Below are 13,078 nucleotides of genomic sequence, written 5' to 3'. Positions count from 1 at the left end.
CACTGCTACCTGACACAATACAAAAAAAATTAACTCAAAATGTATTAAAGACTTAACTATAAGACTTGAAACAATAAAACACATAGAAGAAAATACAGGTACTAAATTTATGGACTTTGGTCTCAAGGATTTTTTATGAATTTGACCCAAAGGCAAGAGAAGTAAAAGCAAAAATAAATGAACAGGACTACATCAAGCTAAAACGCGTCTACACAGTGAAACAAACAAACCCATCAGCAAAACCAGAAGGCAACCAACTGAATGGGAGAAGATGTTTGCAAATGATACTTCTAATAAGGTGCTAATATCCAAAATACATAAAGAACTCACACAATTCAACAAAACCTCCCCTAAATAATCCAGTTAAAAAATGGACAGAGGACCTGAACATTTATCCCAAGGAAACAAATAGATGGCCAACAGATATATGAAAAGATGCTCAACTAGACTAATTGTAAACCTTACTAGTAAGGAAATGCAAATCAAAACCACAATGAGACACCTCACACCTGTTAGAATGGCTACTATCAATACAGCAATAAAGCAAGTGATAACAGGTGTTGGAGAGAATGTGGAGAAAAAGGGACCTTCATTCACTGCTGGGGTGAATGTGCATTGCTGCATCTTCCATGGAAAACAGTATGGAAGTTCCCCAAAATATTAAGACTAGAGCTCCATATAAGACTAGAGCTTCGAGACTAGAGCTCGAAGAAGGATCCAGCAATCCTTCTTCGGGATATCTACCTGACAAATGTGAAAACACATTCCTAAGGGTACATATGCCCCTATGTTCATTGCGGCATTATTCACAATAGTCAAGACATGGAAACCACCTGAGGGTCCTTGGATGGATGACTGGATAAAGATGATGCGGTACATACGTACAATGGGATACTACTCAGCCATAAAAACGACGAAATGCTGCCTGTTGTGACAACGTGGGTGGACCTTGAAAGCATCATGCTAACTGAAGTAAATCAGATGGAAAAGGGCAAGGATCATATAATTTCACTCACAGGTGGAATATAAAACAAAAAACAACAAAGTAAACAAACTCATAAACATGGATAACAGTGTAGTGGTTAGCAAAGGGTAATGAAAGTGGGGAAAAATAGGGTAAAGGGGATCAAGTATATGGTGACGGAAGGAACCTGGACTTTAGGTGGTGAGCACACTATAGAGCATACAGATGTTATAAAGTTGCACACCTGGAACTTATACAGTGTCATTAACCAGTGTTACCCCAATACATTTAATTTTAAAAGGAACCCTGTACCCATTAGAGTCACTCCCAGCCTCTGACAACCATTAATCTCTTCTTTCTGTCTCTATGAATTTGCCTGTTGTGGACACTTCATATGGGTGGAATTACATCAGATGTGCCTTTTTGTGTCTGGCTTCTTTCCCTTAGCAGAAAGTTGTTGCATGTATCAGTGTCTCATTCCTTTTTATGTTAAACAATATCTCATTATTTGGACATATCACATTTTGTTTAGCCATTCCTCAGCTGATGGACATTTGGGTCGTTTCCACCATTTGGTTACATGCATGCCCAAGTTTTTGTGCGAACATGTTTCATTTCTCTTGGTTAGATACTCAGGAATGCAACTGCTGGTCACATGGTAACTGTCTGACTCTCTGAGGAAGGATACTGTGTTTTAAATCACTGTGTGTCCCACAGTGCTACACAGTACTTTATTTAAGATTTTTTTTTAATGATTCTTAGAGAGCCAGGGGGAGGAGAGAGAGAGAAAAGTAGAATTGTTGTTTCACCCATTTATGCATTCATTGGTTGCTTCTTATATGTGCCCTAGCTGGGGATCGAACCCACAGTCTTGGTGTATCAGGTTGACACTCCAACCAACCGAGCTACCCAGGCAAGGCCACAGTACTTTCTTTACCCACAGTGTCAGGCATCTTCGTGGAAAAGAACCCAAACTGACAAGGATGCAGGGCAAAGGAAATCTCAGCTACCTCCGGTCTACTCCTAAGTATATGCCCGGGAGACATTTTTGCTCATGTGCACCAGGGTGTCCAAACAACGATGCTCGTACTCAACTGTTGGCCAAAAATCTGAAACAACCTAATGCCTATTAACAACAGCTTGGATAAATTGTAAATAAACTACAGCTACACATAACATCATGGATGAACCTCACAAATACAGTATTGAAAGAAATAAGCCAAAAAATATTATGAATAGTACAAGTTCACTTATATAAAGTTCCAAAACAAGTAAAACTAAGTCATGTGTTTTAGGGATGCGTATGTAAGTGGGAAAACTATTAAAAAAAACTATTTCAACAAAAAACAGGACATTAGTTACCTCTAGCAGGAGAGGGAGATGTGCCGGGGAAGGTCACAGGCAGGTCTTCTGAGCTGAAGCCAATTTTCTAGTTCTCGTCCTGGCTGCTTGGTACATCAAGATGCAGTTTGAATTACCTTCCTGCTCATGAGCTATTCCAAAAGTTGTATTTCACAATTCAAAATGTAATCAGAACAGAACTCAGATGTAGGTGTCAGGAGGCCTGGATTCCATATCAGGTCTACCACTAAAGAGCTGTGTGACACAAGATGAATTATTTAATCTGTCTCAACTTTTTTTTAAAAGGTTTATTTATTTATTTATTTTTAGAGAGGGAAGGGAGGGAGATAGAGAGAGAGAAACATAAATGTGCGGTTGCTGGGGGTTATGGCCTGCAACCCAGGCATGTACCCTGGCTGGGAATCGAACCTGCGACACTTTGGTTCGCAGCCCGCGCTCAATCCACTGAGCTACGCCAGCCAGGTGTCTCAACTTTTTTATCTCTAATATGGGGATGATAATAACCGTCACTTATTCCAGGTTTGCTATTCCAAGGCATCATGTTACATGCTTTTACATATGAGTAGTCACTATATGTCCCTTGGGCATGAGAAACACATACCTGAAGCCAGCTTCAGCAAAAAGTATTACAAGGGCGCAGAACGGCCTACAGAACCTAAGGGTGCAGCTGGGGAACCGACTCTGGGAACTCTGGCTCTCTGCTTTTCCTTCCCTTTTGCTGTGATCTTCCCTTTTGCTGTGAGCTGGTTGTCTTGGAAATGCCGTCCACCAAACTCTCAGGTTTGCATCTTCTCCATTCAAGACACCAGCCCAACTGAGCCTGGAATTTCTGAACACAAATTAGAAAGTTCCCTGGGGAAAGAATTCTTTCTGCTTTAGTTAGGATCCAGTGTCCACCCCTGATCCACTCAACTGTGGCAAAGGGACAGATCACATCATGCAAAATGCCTGCTAGGGACAAATTTTGCGACACTAAATGGAGACCGAGGACGGTTAGCAGTCAACCCCTGGAAATCTGGCTCTGGAGTCATGCCCAGTCCTACGAGGGCAGCTCCTAGAACAGAGTGGGACAGACAGCCCAACACCAACTGTTATTTAATCTATTCTCTGTAATAACCCGATGAGGTGATGTCAATATCCCTGTTTTACAGATCAAGAGACTGAGAATCAGACAGAGCCCAGATTCTCGACAGTGGCACCATTGACATTTTGCGCTGAGTATTTCTTTGTGTGTCGGGGTGGGGAGGTTCCTGTGCATTGTAGGATGTTTAGCGGCATCCCTGGCCCCTACCCACTGGGTACTAATGGCACTCCTCCAGTTGTGGCAATCAAAAATGCCTCCACATGTTGTGAAATGTCCCGACGCAGGCTAAGGAAATGACACAACACTGCCCTACCAGTAAGACAGCCAGTATTCAAACCCAGGTCTGACCCTAAAACCTGTTCTCTTAGTCACTGTGTCTCATGATCGTATCTCACTTGCCGACTTCACGAGGTTGTAAGGAGGATATAATTAATGTGAAAGCACCTTGAGGAGGTAGGTGGAACATGTCTCCACATTTGTCTTAGGAGCTCCCAGTCCTGTGGATCCATGTGACCACTCAAACACGACAGGGCTCTACATCTCTAAGGAATTTTAGTTCCGTGGGTCTGACCACCAAGTAACCATATTACCCATTTACTTTCATGTTGTGATTCCTCTCCAAATCCTCTCCCTTATGAAGACTGATTATTTCTAAGGTCTTGCTGCCACATGTTCAACTCCATTCTCCAACCAATGGTAACTTTCCTTAGCAGGTTTTCCTCTAAGGGAGCCAAGTCTTTCTCCTGATACTTTGGTCCCCAAGGTTCATATATTATTCTTCCACAAACAACTGATAAAACATGTCACAACTCTTCCTCCATGAACTAGAAGTCTCAGTAACTGAGGCTGTATCAGGTTCATAGTTACCTTCTTCCAAACCCAGTGGTTCTCTTGAAGTGAACCCTCAAATAAGTAAAATGCATCTCTCAAAATGTTGCTTGACAAAGCCCTACATGGACAGACTTCTGTTAGTTTTTGTCCTGATTCTTAACATTCATTGTGATTGAATTCTAAAAATGACGAAGTCCTTCATGTGCAAGGCTTGGAGGCCCTCCCAGTCAAGCTGCATGAGAAAACATTTTGGCTGAGATTAGAGAGGGTTGGCCCTACACTCGTGACAGGAGGTCTTTAGAAAGTTCTGGAACTTTCTAAAAGAAAGCATATACTTACAGCTTAAAATTTGGCTGCCTAATAAATGACCGTGATATGCCATTCATATCCTTACAGTCAAGATATAAACAGCTTGTTTGGAAGCCTGGTTACAATATAATATTTTTAAATAAACATTTTTTATTGAAGTATAACTTACATGCAGAAAAGTACACAAATCGTAAGTACACAGCTCATTGAATTTCTCCCAAAGGAAACACACCCATGTCAAGGAATTACTAGCATTCCAGAAGCCCCTCTCAGGCCCCCTCCCAGCCACTACCCCCACCCTCTCCCTTATTGTAGCCATTATAACTTTAATCTTATGACCTCCCTATTTTTTATGTATCTGATGGTTCCGATAATTATCTCTGGAGGCCAGAGTTAATCAGAAGCTGGGAGGATTGTCTTCCCATGAGTCATTTCTCTTAAGAATAGCTTATCAGTGAGGATGCTTCCAGCTGCAAGTAATAGACACCCCAATTCAGATAGCTTGAACAATAAGAAAATTTATGACCTCCACAAAAATGGAAGTCATAAATTTCAGCACGCTTCAGGGTTCATTGAATCTGCCGCTTGAGTCAACAAAGTCCCCTGGTCTTTCATCTCTCCACTCGACCACCATGGCGTTGGCTTCATTGGGAGGCTGGTGGCCAAGGCAGTTCTTTCTGTGACTGTCTTTGGAGAGGAATCGTCTTCCAGAAGTCTCATCCCACTGGTGAGAATCGGGTCACTTGTGCAACCAGTCAGTCCAGGGGGGTGGGATCGCCCCAACTGTCTTCGAGTTACCATCTAGGGGTGGGATGGGTGTTGAGAAATCCATTCCAGGGCTCCCTATAGAGAATCACACAATAAAAACGGAAGCCGTCTAGCTCAACTCATTTATAAAAATGCTTGATCTTGCTAAATGGTAACAAGGGTTACAAAGAGTGGAGATTTGTGGCTGAACATACTGTTGGGGATTCAAGGTTAGAAGTAAGTGACTCTCTGTGAGGAAAGAATAAATTGAGCGTGACAAAACAAACACAGCAGCTCTTGCCCTCTCTCCTCTGAACGTCAGTGATCCAATGATCCTTCCTCTTCGAACCACCTGTGTGGGCGTTGAGTCAAAAGAAATTTTTTTAGTTATTGGGATGGCGTTTGCTGCCAGTTATGTTAAGCACGAGACACCATGTCTCTGTATACACACAGTCAGGACAAATCCTGCCCTTTTACAAGTCACACGGTGGCAGGCCGCGCACGTGGGGCCCGCCATCGAAATGCTGCGCGGTGTGCGCGTCAGGGCTCCCAGCCCCCTCCGCTTCCTTCAGTCACCTTGATAACCCTCAACAGCCTCTCAGTCCCCCTGAATGTTTAAACATTCTCCATATTGAAATCCAAGTTTTAAAGAAATATTATAAAGGAGAGCCATGCATATACATATATGTATTAATATTTATTTGCGTAAGGTAGTTGGGGAGGTAACATGTTTACATCTCTCTTTATCAATGTGCTAGTCACATATTATTAACCTGCTGAAGAATCTATCATCAGAGAGTATCTGGGTAGGTAAGGTAACACTCACCAGTGAGAAACAACAATACAATAGATACAATAGTGATAGTTCTGTGTAAAATGGTAAAATGTGTATGTCTGTAGATGATGGGACAAATAGTAAGTAGGTTTTTAAAGATAAGGTATTACATTATATATGTATATAAATTTTACATATATATGTATCACTAGCTTTGTATTTTGTTTTTTAAAAAGGCTTTAAATAATTATCCAATATGGGTAATATTAATAATTTACCCATTTTATCCAATATGGGTAAATACATAACTACCCATATTATCCAATATGGGTAAATACATAACTAATGCTATTCTCAAGATCAAGATGACTTATAAGAGCAATTCTAATTGAAGAGTAAGAAATTCAGCATATCCTTCAGAAAAATATTTACCACAAAGCTAATCTCTCTGAGGAAATTTTTTTCTCGTGACCATTTCCAATTTTAATTGCTATTATATTTATGAGGCAACTATCAGCACAAATATTACATTGAATATGTATGGTTCTAATATGAAAAAGTACATTATAACCCATTTGATCTCTATAAGCCCAAACCCTTCAAGTTTCAAAAAATACATTTATTCTATTTAACTGAAATGAAAATATAATATCCTGTGATCATCAATCATTTTAGTTGCAGTTTTGATATCCAACAGCCATCCAATATCTTCTGGATACTTGAATGTTTGTTCTTGTTCAAATTAGTTCTTTCTCAAGAATAACATTAAAGGTGTATATATTTTACTGTTCATTCTTATGTCAACTGAGAATGTATCTTTTCTTTATGATCCAACACTACCCCACTCTGGTTTTTGGTATAGGTTAGGCCTTTTTGAAAGAAGCTGGATATTTCACAATGCTAAGACCCAATCCAGGATTGAATGTGGGCTGCGAACTGAAGTGTCGCAGGTTCGATTCCCAGCCAGGGCACATGCCTGGGTTGCAGGACACGGCCCCCAGCAACCACATATTGATGTCTCTCTCCCTCTCTCTCTCTCTCTCTCTCTCTCTCTCTCTCTCTCTCTCTCTCCCTCCCTCCCTCCCTCCCTTCCCTCTCTAAAAATAAATAAATAAAATCTTAAAAAAAAAAAAAGACCCAATCCAGTGAAGGATCTAATAAGTACTCTAAATGTTATGAAGAAGCTTCTGTTAATTTGCTCTATCAAGGTAAGCTCGAGGTTGCAGAGATTTTCAGAGGAATGCTCTTTTCTGCCATACCAGCAGAGGGCACATTTTCCAATTCATTGTAACAATCCAACCTATAAAATCCTATAGGTGGTATTGGGTCATATCATGGAAGAAACTGAAAACTAGGCAGTTCTTGAATAAAGAGTGTGTTTAAGAAAGAACAGCTTGGAAGAAAGCAGCATAGGAAATACGGGAAGTAACTGGGTGCCTCCACCTTTTAAAAATCTCATTTAGAAAAAGCCCAAACCTCTGAATAGACTTAAGTAAGGATTCTTAATTCACATGAACAGATTTCTTAAGTATCCCAAATTCTAGGTTAAAGACATTTTTCTTTAGAAGGCACTGTTCTACTGAGTTCTTGTTTACAGCGTTGGTGTTGAGAAGTTTTGATATGTTTCCTGATTCTTTGTAAATGAACTATTTTCTTTCTTCTCTTTTGGAAGCTTTAGGACAGTGGTTCTCAACCCTTGCCATACAATCAGATTCCCCTGAACACAGAGATTTTCTTTCAATCGATCTGTGTCAGGGGCAAATATTGGTATTTTTAATGTTCCAAGGTTATTTCAAGGCAATCCAAAATGTGGCCATGGTTGATGGTTTGGGATTTTCTTTTTAGCCCTTCAGCTCTGAAACTTCACAATGATAGGCTTTGGTGTAAGTTATTTTTCATTATTGTGCTGAGCACACAGGGATCCTTTCAAGCTCAAAAATCATAATCATTTGTTCTGGGATGTTTTCTTGTATTATTTCTATAATTATTTCTTCATTTTTCAGTTCTAGATATCCTATTAATTAAAATTGGCACCTCCTGGTATGAACCTCTAATTTTCCATCTTTTCCCTTTTCTTCTACTTTGTGGGAGATTTTCTCATTTTTACTTTCCATACCTTCTCTTGCTTTCATTTTTATCTCTGCTTTTATTTTCTAAATCTATATTTTGAAGTAATTTTAGGCCTATAAAAACTTGCGAGTTCCCACATATTCTTCATCCAGCTTCACCTAACATTGACATCTTACATAACCAAAGTACAATTGTCAAAACTAAGAAATTAACATGGCAACCATGCTATTAACTATAGACTTTATTGGACTAACACATTTCTCAACTAATGTCCTTTTTCTGTTCCAAGATCCAATCCAGGACCCTACAGTGCATTTAGTTGCCATGTCTCCTTAGTCTCCTTCTTCCTGTGACAATTCTTTAGTCTTGTCCTCTGTGACCTGGCACCTTTGAATAGGAATCAGTGATTCTGTGGAATGCCCATCAATTTGGGCCTCCTATTTCTCATGAATAGATTGAAGTTAATGAATGATGTATCCTCAGTGCATCAAGGGTACATGATATTGACATGTTAAGACTAGTGGTGTTAAACTTGATCACGTGGCTAAGGGGATGTCTGCCAGCTTTCTTCATTATAAAATCACTGCTTTCCTCTTTGTAATTAGCAAATGCTTCAGGGGAGATATTTTGAGGCTTTGTAAACATCCTATTTCTTCTTAAGCTTTTTGCCCACTTATTTTAGCATTCATTGGTAGCCTCAAATTTGTAATATCTAGAATCTTTATTCTCTAAAAGTTTCTTTTTAAATACCATCCTGATTGTATTCATGGATACAGTATCATCTCTCAGAAGTTATCAGGGGTTTTGATTTTGTTTTGGTTTTCATTTCTTCTACATTATGTCTTCCTCTGACTTTTTTCCTATTTGTTTTGGTCACTATCTTTCATGTTAAGGCTTTTCAGAAAATGATCACTAGTCTTAGTTCACTAAAAGCCATTTTGGATGCTTTGCATCTGCAGAGCTTGTTGAAGGATTTCACTGCAAGGTGACCATGTGGAAGCTGCCGAATGTCAGTATCTGCAGATCTTTCTCTCAGACTGGTGACTTCCCCGAGAGGAATCTTCCTATTCCCTGCCTGCGGCTATAATCTCGGCTGTTGGGATTCTGGGTAGGAATGGGAGGGTGTCAGCAATTAGCATGAATTTCCGCCTAATCCCCACTCTCAGCTCCATACTCACCACTGCCCTCAGATTTGCCTGGTAATCCGCATAAGAAGATCCTCTCAGGTATACCTTTTCCCAGGACTAAAGCTCTAATTTCTGTCAGAGCAGGGGAGGGGCAGCTGCGTAGCTGTGCAGGCTCAGGTTAGCAATGGAGGTGAGCTGCATGTGGGGAGGTGCGTTTAACTTGTTTCCAAGGCCACTACCTAATCTCTACCCTAAGAGGGATTTGTGGTATGTCCTCCTTCTTGTTAGCCTTTCCTCCTGCAGGTATTTACATTTTATATACTCTTCTATGTTTACTGGCTTTCCCGTCTTCCAAAAATTTCTTGAGATCTTTCAAGAACTGAGGTGTATTCTCTCATGCACTTTGTCTTTTTGGGTTTTTATGTTTGTCTATTCCTTACTCTCTCAACATTTGTGTGGCTTTTGGAAGGGAGCAGAGATAAACAAGTTTGTTCACACTGCTACATTCAATCAGAACGCCTGTACTGTTATTTTTAGGACAGCAAAAAAAATTTAAATGTTAATCAAGTATGAAATTCTCTGAGCCAATATCTTATGCAGAATTCCAAATAATCTGTGTAGATACTCCACCCTCATGGAGGTAGAGCTGGGCTGCCTGTATTGACTTCCTTCCAATCTGGAACAGTATGGAAAAGTTCCTTTGGACTGATAACTTTCTAGTAGAGAAGCCTAATAAAACACTACCTCAGCCCAGTCATCAAGGTCAACATCAACAGTCATAAAGCATACTGACAGCACATGCGGGTGGTATGTGATAAAAATGGCATTTTTGTCTTGTGTAACCTCCCTCCTCCCCCAAATCTGTAACTCAGTCTAATTATAAGAAAAATACCAAATTCCAGTAGAGGGCATCCTATTATGTACCTGACCAGTACTCCTCAAAACTGTCCAGGCCATCAAAAACAAAAGCCCAGGAAACAGTCACAGTCGAGAGGGGCCTAAGAAAACATGATGACTAAATGTAACATGTGGTATAGAACAGGAACAGAGAAAAAGACATTAGGTAAAAACTGAGTAAATAGAAATAATGTATGAACTTAATTTTTTTGGACTTGAATAATATGTTGACATTGGTTCATTAACTGACGGGTACCATACTAAGATGTTAACAGGGGAAATGGGGTGCTGAGTTTATAGAAACTCTGTACTATCTTCACAACTTTTCTGTAAATTTAAAACCTTTCTGAAAAATAATTTTAAATATTTTTATGAAACCAATGAATGCGGGCAGCTAAATCTATTTACAGAGAAAACAGGATGGGTTTGTAGGTTATGAAGGAGTAAATGGAGTTTTTGGGTGTTGGTTATGTGGGTAACATTGGGATTCATCTCAAACTCTGCTTGGGAGTCCTAGGCGATAGTTATTCAACAGATCCGACTCTGGTTCACACAAGCGCGATGAACCATCCTGAATCACTTAGCCCTCCCCAAGGTCCCACATAATAACACCCTGAAAGATCCAGAAGACGCTTCCTTCAGAGGGCATATAATCCATGAATGAAGACATTTAAATAAAACACACAAAAATTCGTGACTATAGCATCTGCCTTGGGCTTAAAACTTTAAAGTGTTCTGTATCTTATTCTGTAAGAATAATTAATCCAGGTGTGTACCTTTTTTCAAGTGAGGAATATTTCTCCTTTCCAAAGATACCTAGACTTGGCAAAAAAAAAAAAAAAAAAGAATTCCTGCTTAGGCATACTTGAAGCGGCAGAACCCATACAAAGACATTACCGAGGCAGGCACTGTCAGGTCAGATAAATTGCAGAGGCCACAGTCATCAAAATATGTCTCAGACCCTCAGTGTGAACTGGTTTACACAAAAAGCAAACTGACTCATACATGAAAGGTCCCGAGTTAGAATTTAGCCTTAAATGAAGGTCAATAGCGATGTTCAAACAGAACTGCACTAGTTTACATAAATGGTCCAAATTATAAACAAATCAGCTTTATTTCTTCCACATGTTCTCTAGGAGACTATCGGGTACATTTTTGTACCATAATGCTTAAAAATGAAGAGGGGCATGGCTGAGGTGCTCCCTTGTCATTTATTAAAACATAAGGCCAAGTAGTTCGAGGTAAAACATAAAACTAAGGGGACAGCACAGGTGTTAGGATGGGAGGTAAGGGAAGGAATCCAAAAAATTTTTAAAAGCACGCGGAGGAAAAGGAGGTCAGATTGCGAGTCTTGGAAAGCTCAGTTTCCTGTGCTGCTCACAGTGTAGCTTCTCCCAACTTTTGTCTCTATCGCTTCTGACTAGATCTCGTGGGTAATTAAGTCAAAGTGGGCAGATTAAGAGACTTGCTTCTATTCTGGACATCATCCTATTGTTCTGTAAGGTAATGCCACACCCAGTTCTGAAAAACTTAGATGAGGAAACTAGAAAAAAGATCCCCAAAGTAAGCTTTTTTAAGGAAAAATGAAATTCAAGCACCTGGGTTTTTTTTTCCCCTTCACTTGCCAAGTCCATGTGGTTCTAAAGTTAACATTGTTTCAGTCACAGTGATAGGGAGCAGGAGGAAACAATAGGAAACCGCTTTGAGACTGGCACTGATGGATCAAAGCTGCCATTTGCCACACTGGTAACAAACGGCATTTGTATTTGCATTATGTTATGTTTTCTCCAATGAACTTGAATCATCTTTTCATGATACAGTGTAACAGTTTTGAAAGCCAGAAACTGACAAGTTTCCAAATTTCATGCCACATGCTCAGAGTAGATTTCCATTTCTCAGATTTTCACATGATTCAGAGATTGGTCCAGAAGAGCCCAAGGTCAAGCAAACCAATTAACAATTACTTCTCATTCAAGACAACATACATATTTGGGTTCAGGTTAAATCTTAATCCAGGATCCCAGGATGGGTGAGGGGATGAGTGAAGTTATGCAAGGACTTTTCACCTGTGCTGCTTAATGATTTCCTCAACAGTCCTCAACTTATCCCATACAAGTGACCCTGCATCACGTCGTTTCTAGTAACATGGTTCAAATCTAAATTCTCATTCACGGGTTTCAGGAAACTTTTGCATGGGATGTGACGGCCATTTTACATAAGTTGTTTCTACTGAATTGATGAGATTCTCTTCAACAACTAAGACCTTTAAGATACTAGCTATTTTTTGGTATTTACCATTTAAGAAAAGTTACCTTATTGGTTACATTTTATTAATCACACACAGGAACATCAATATGGGAATCATTAGTAGACCTACTGGGCATATTATTTATTTGGGCACAGGTTAACCTTAGTTTTTATCTGGAACCACCAACAGTAGAAACTGAGGTTTAGGGCTAGACCTGAGTTTAAACTGTAGTTCTCCTGTTAGCCATGTGGCCTCAGGCAAGTAAAATTTGGATTACTCCTCTCCCCCACCTACCATGTAAGGATGCTATAGTGGAAGGAGCAGAAATGTTTGTAAGCTATCAGATACTGCATGACACATAGTAGGTGTCATAAAAATGATAGTATTACAACTACAACCTCATGCTTCATCTGAAAGCAACTCGCCTCTCCATAACGCTTCATAAAAGAAGTTTTTAAAATGCTGGGAGATATATATATACATATATAACATGTACATATTACACATGTAATACATATTACACATATATGTAATATATATATAATTTATATATTTTTTAAGCTGAGTGGGCCTTGAAATACATAGTATAGACTTCCATTTAGCTAAATTAAAGTTAAGTTACCAATGTTACCTACAATTACCAAAAAGTTAGTAGACTGCGGTA

This window comes from Phyllostomus discolor, chromosome 12 (genome assembly GCF_004126475.2).
Source record: "Phyllostomus discolor isolate MPI-MPIP mPhyDis1 chromosome 12, mPhyDis1.pri.v3, whole genome shotgun sequence".
Classification (NCBI taxonomy): domain Eukaryota; kingdom Metazoa; phylum Chordata; class Mammalia; order Chiroptera; family Phyllostomidae; genus Phyllostomus; species Phyllostomus discolor.
Note: the sequence above shows the minus strand (reverse complement) of the source record.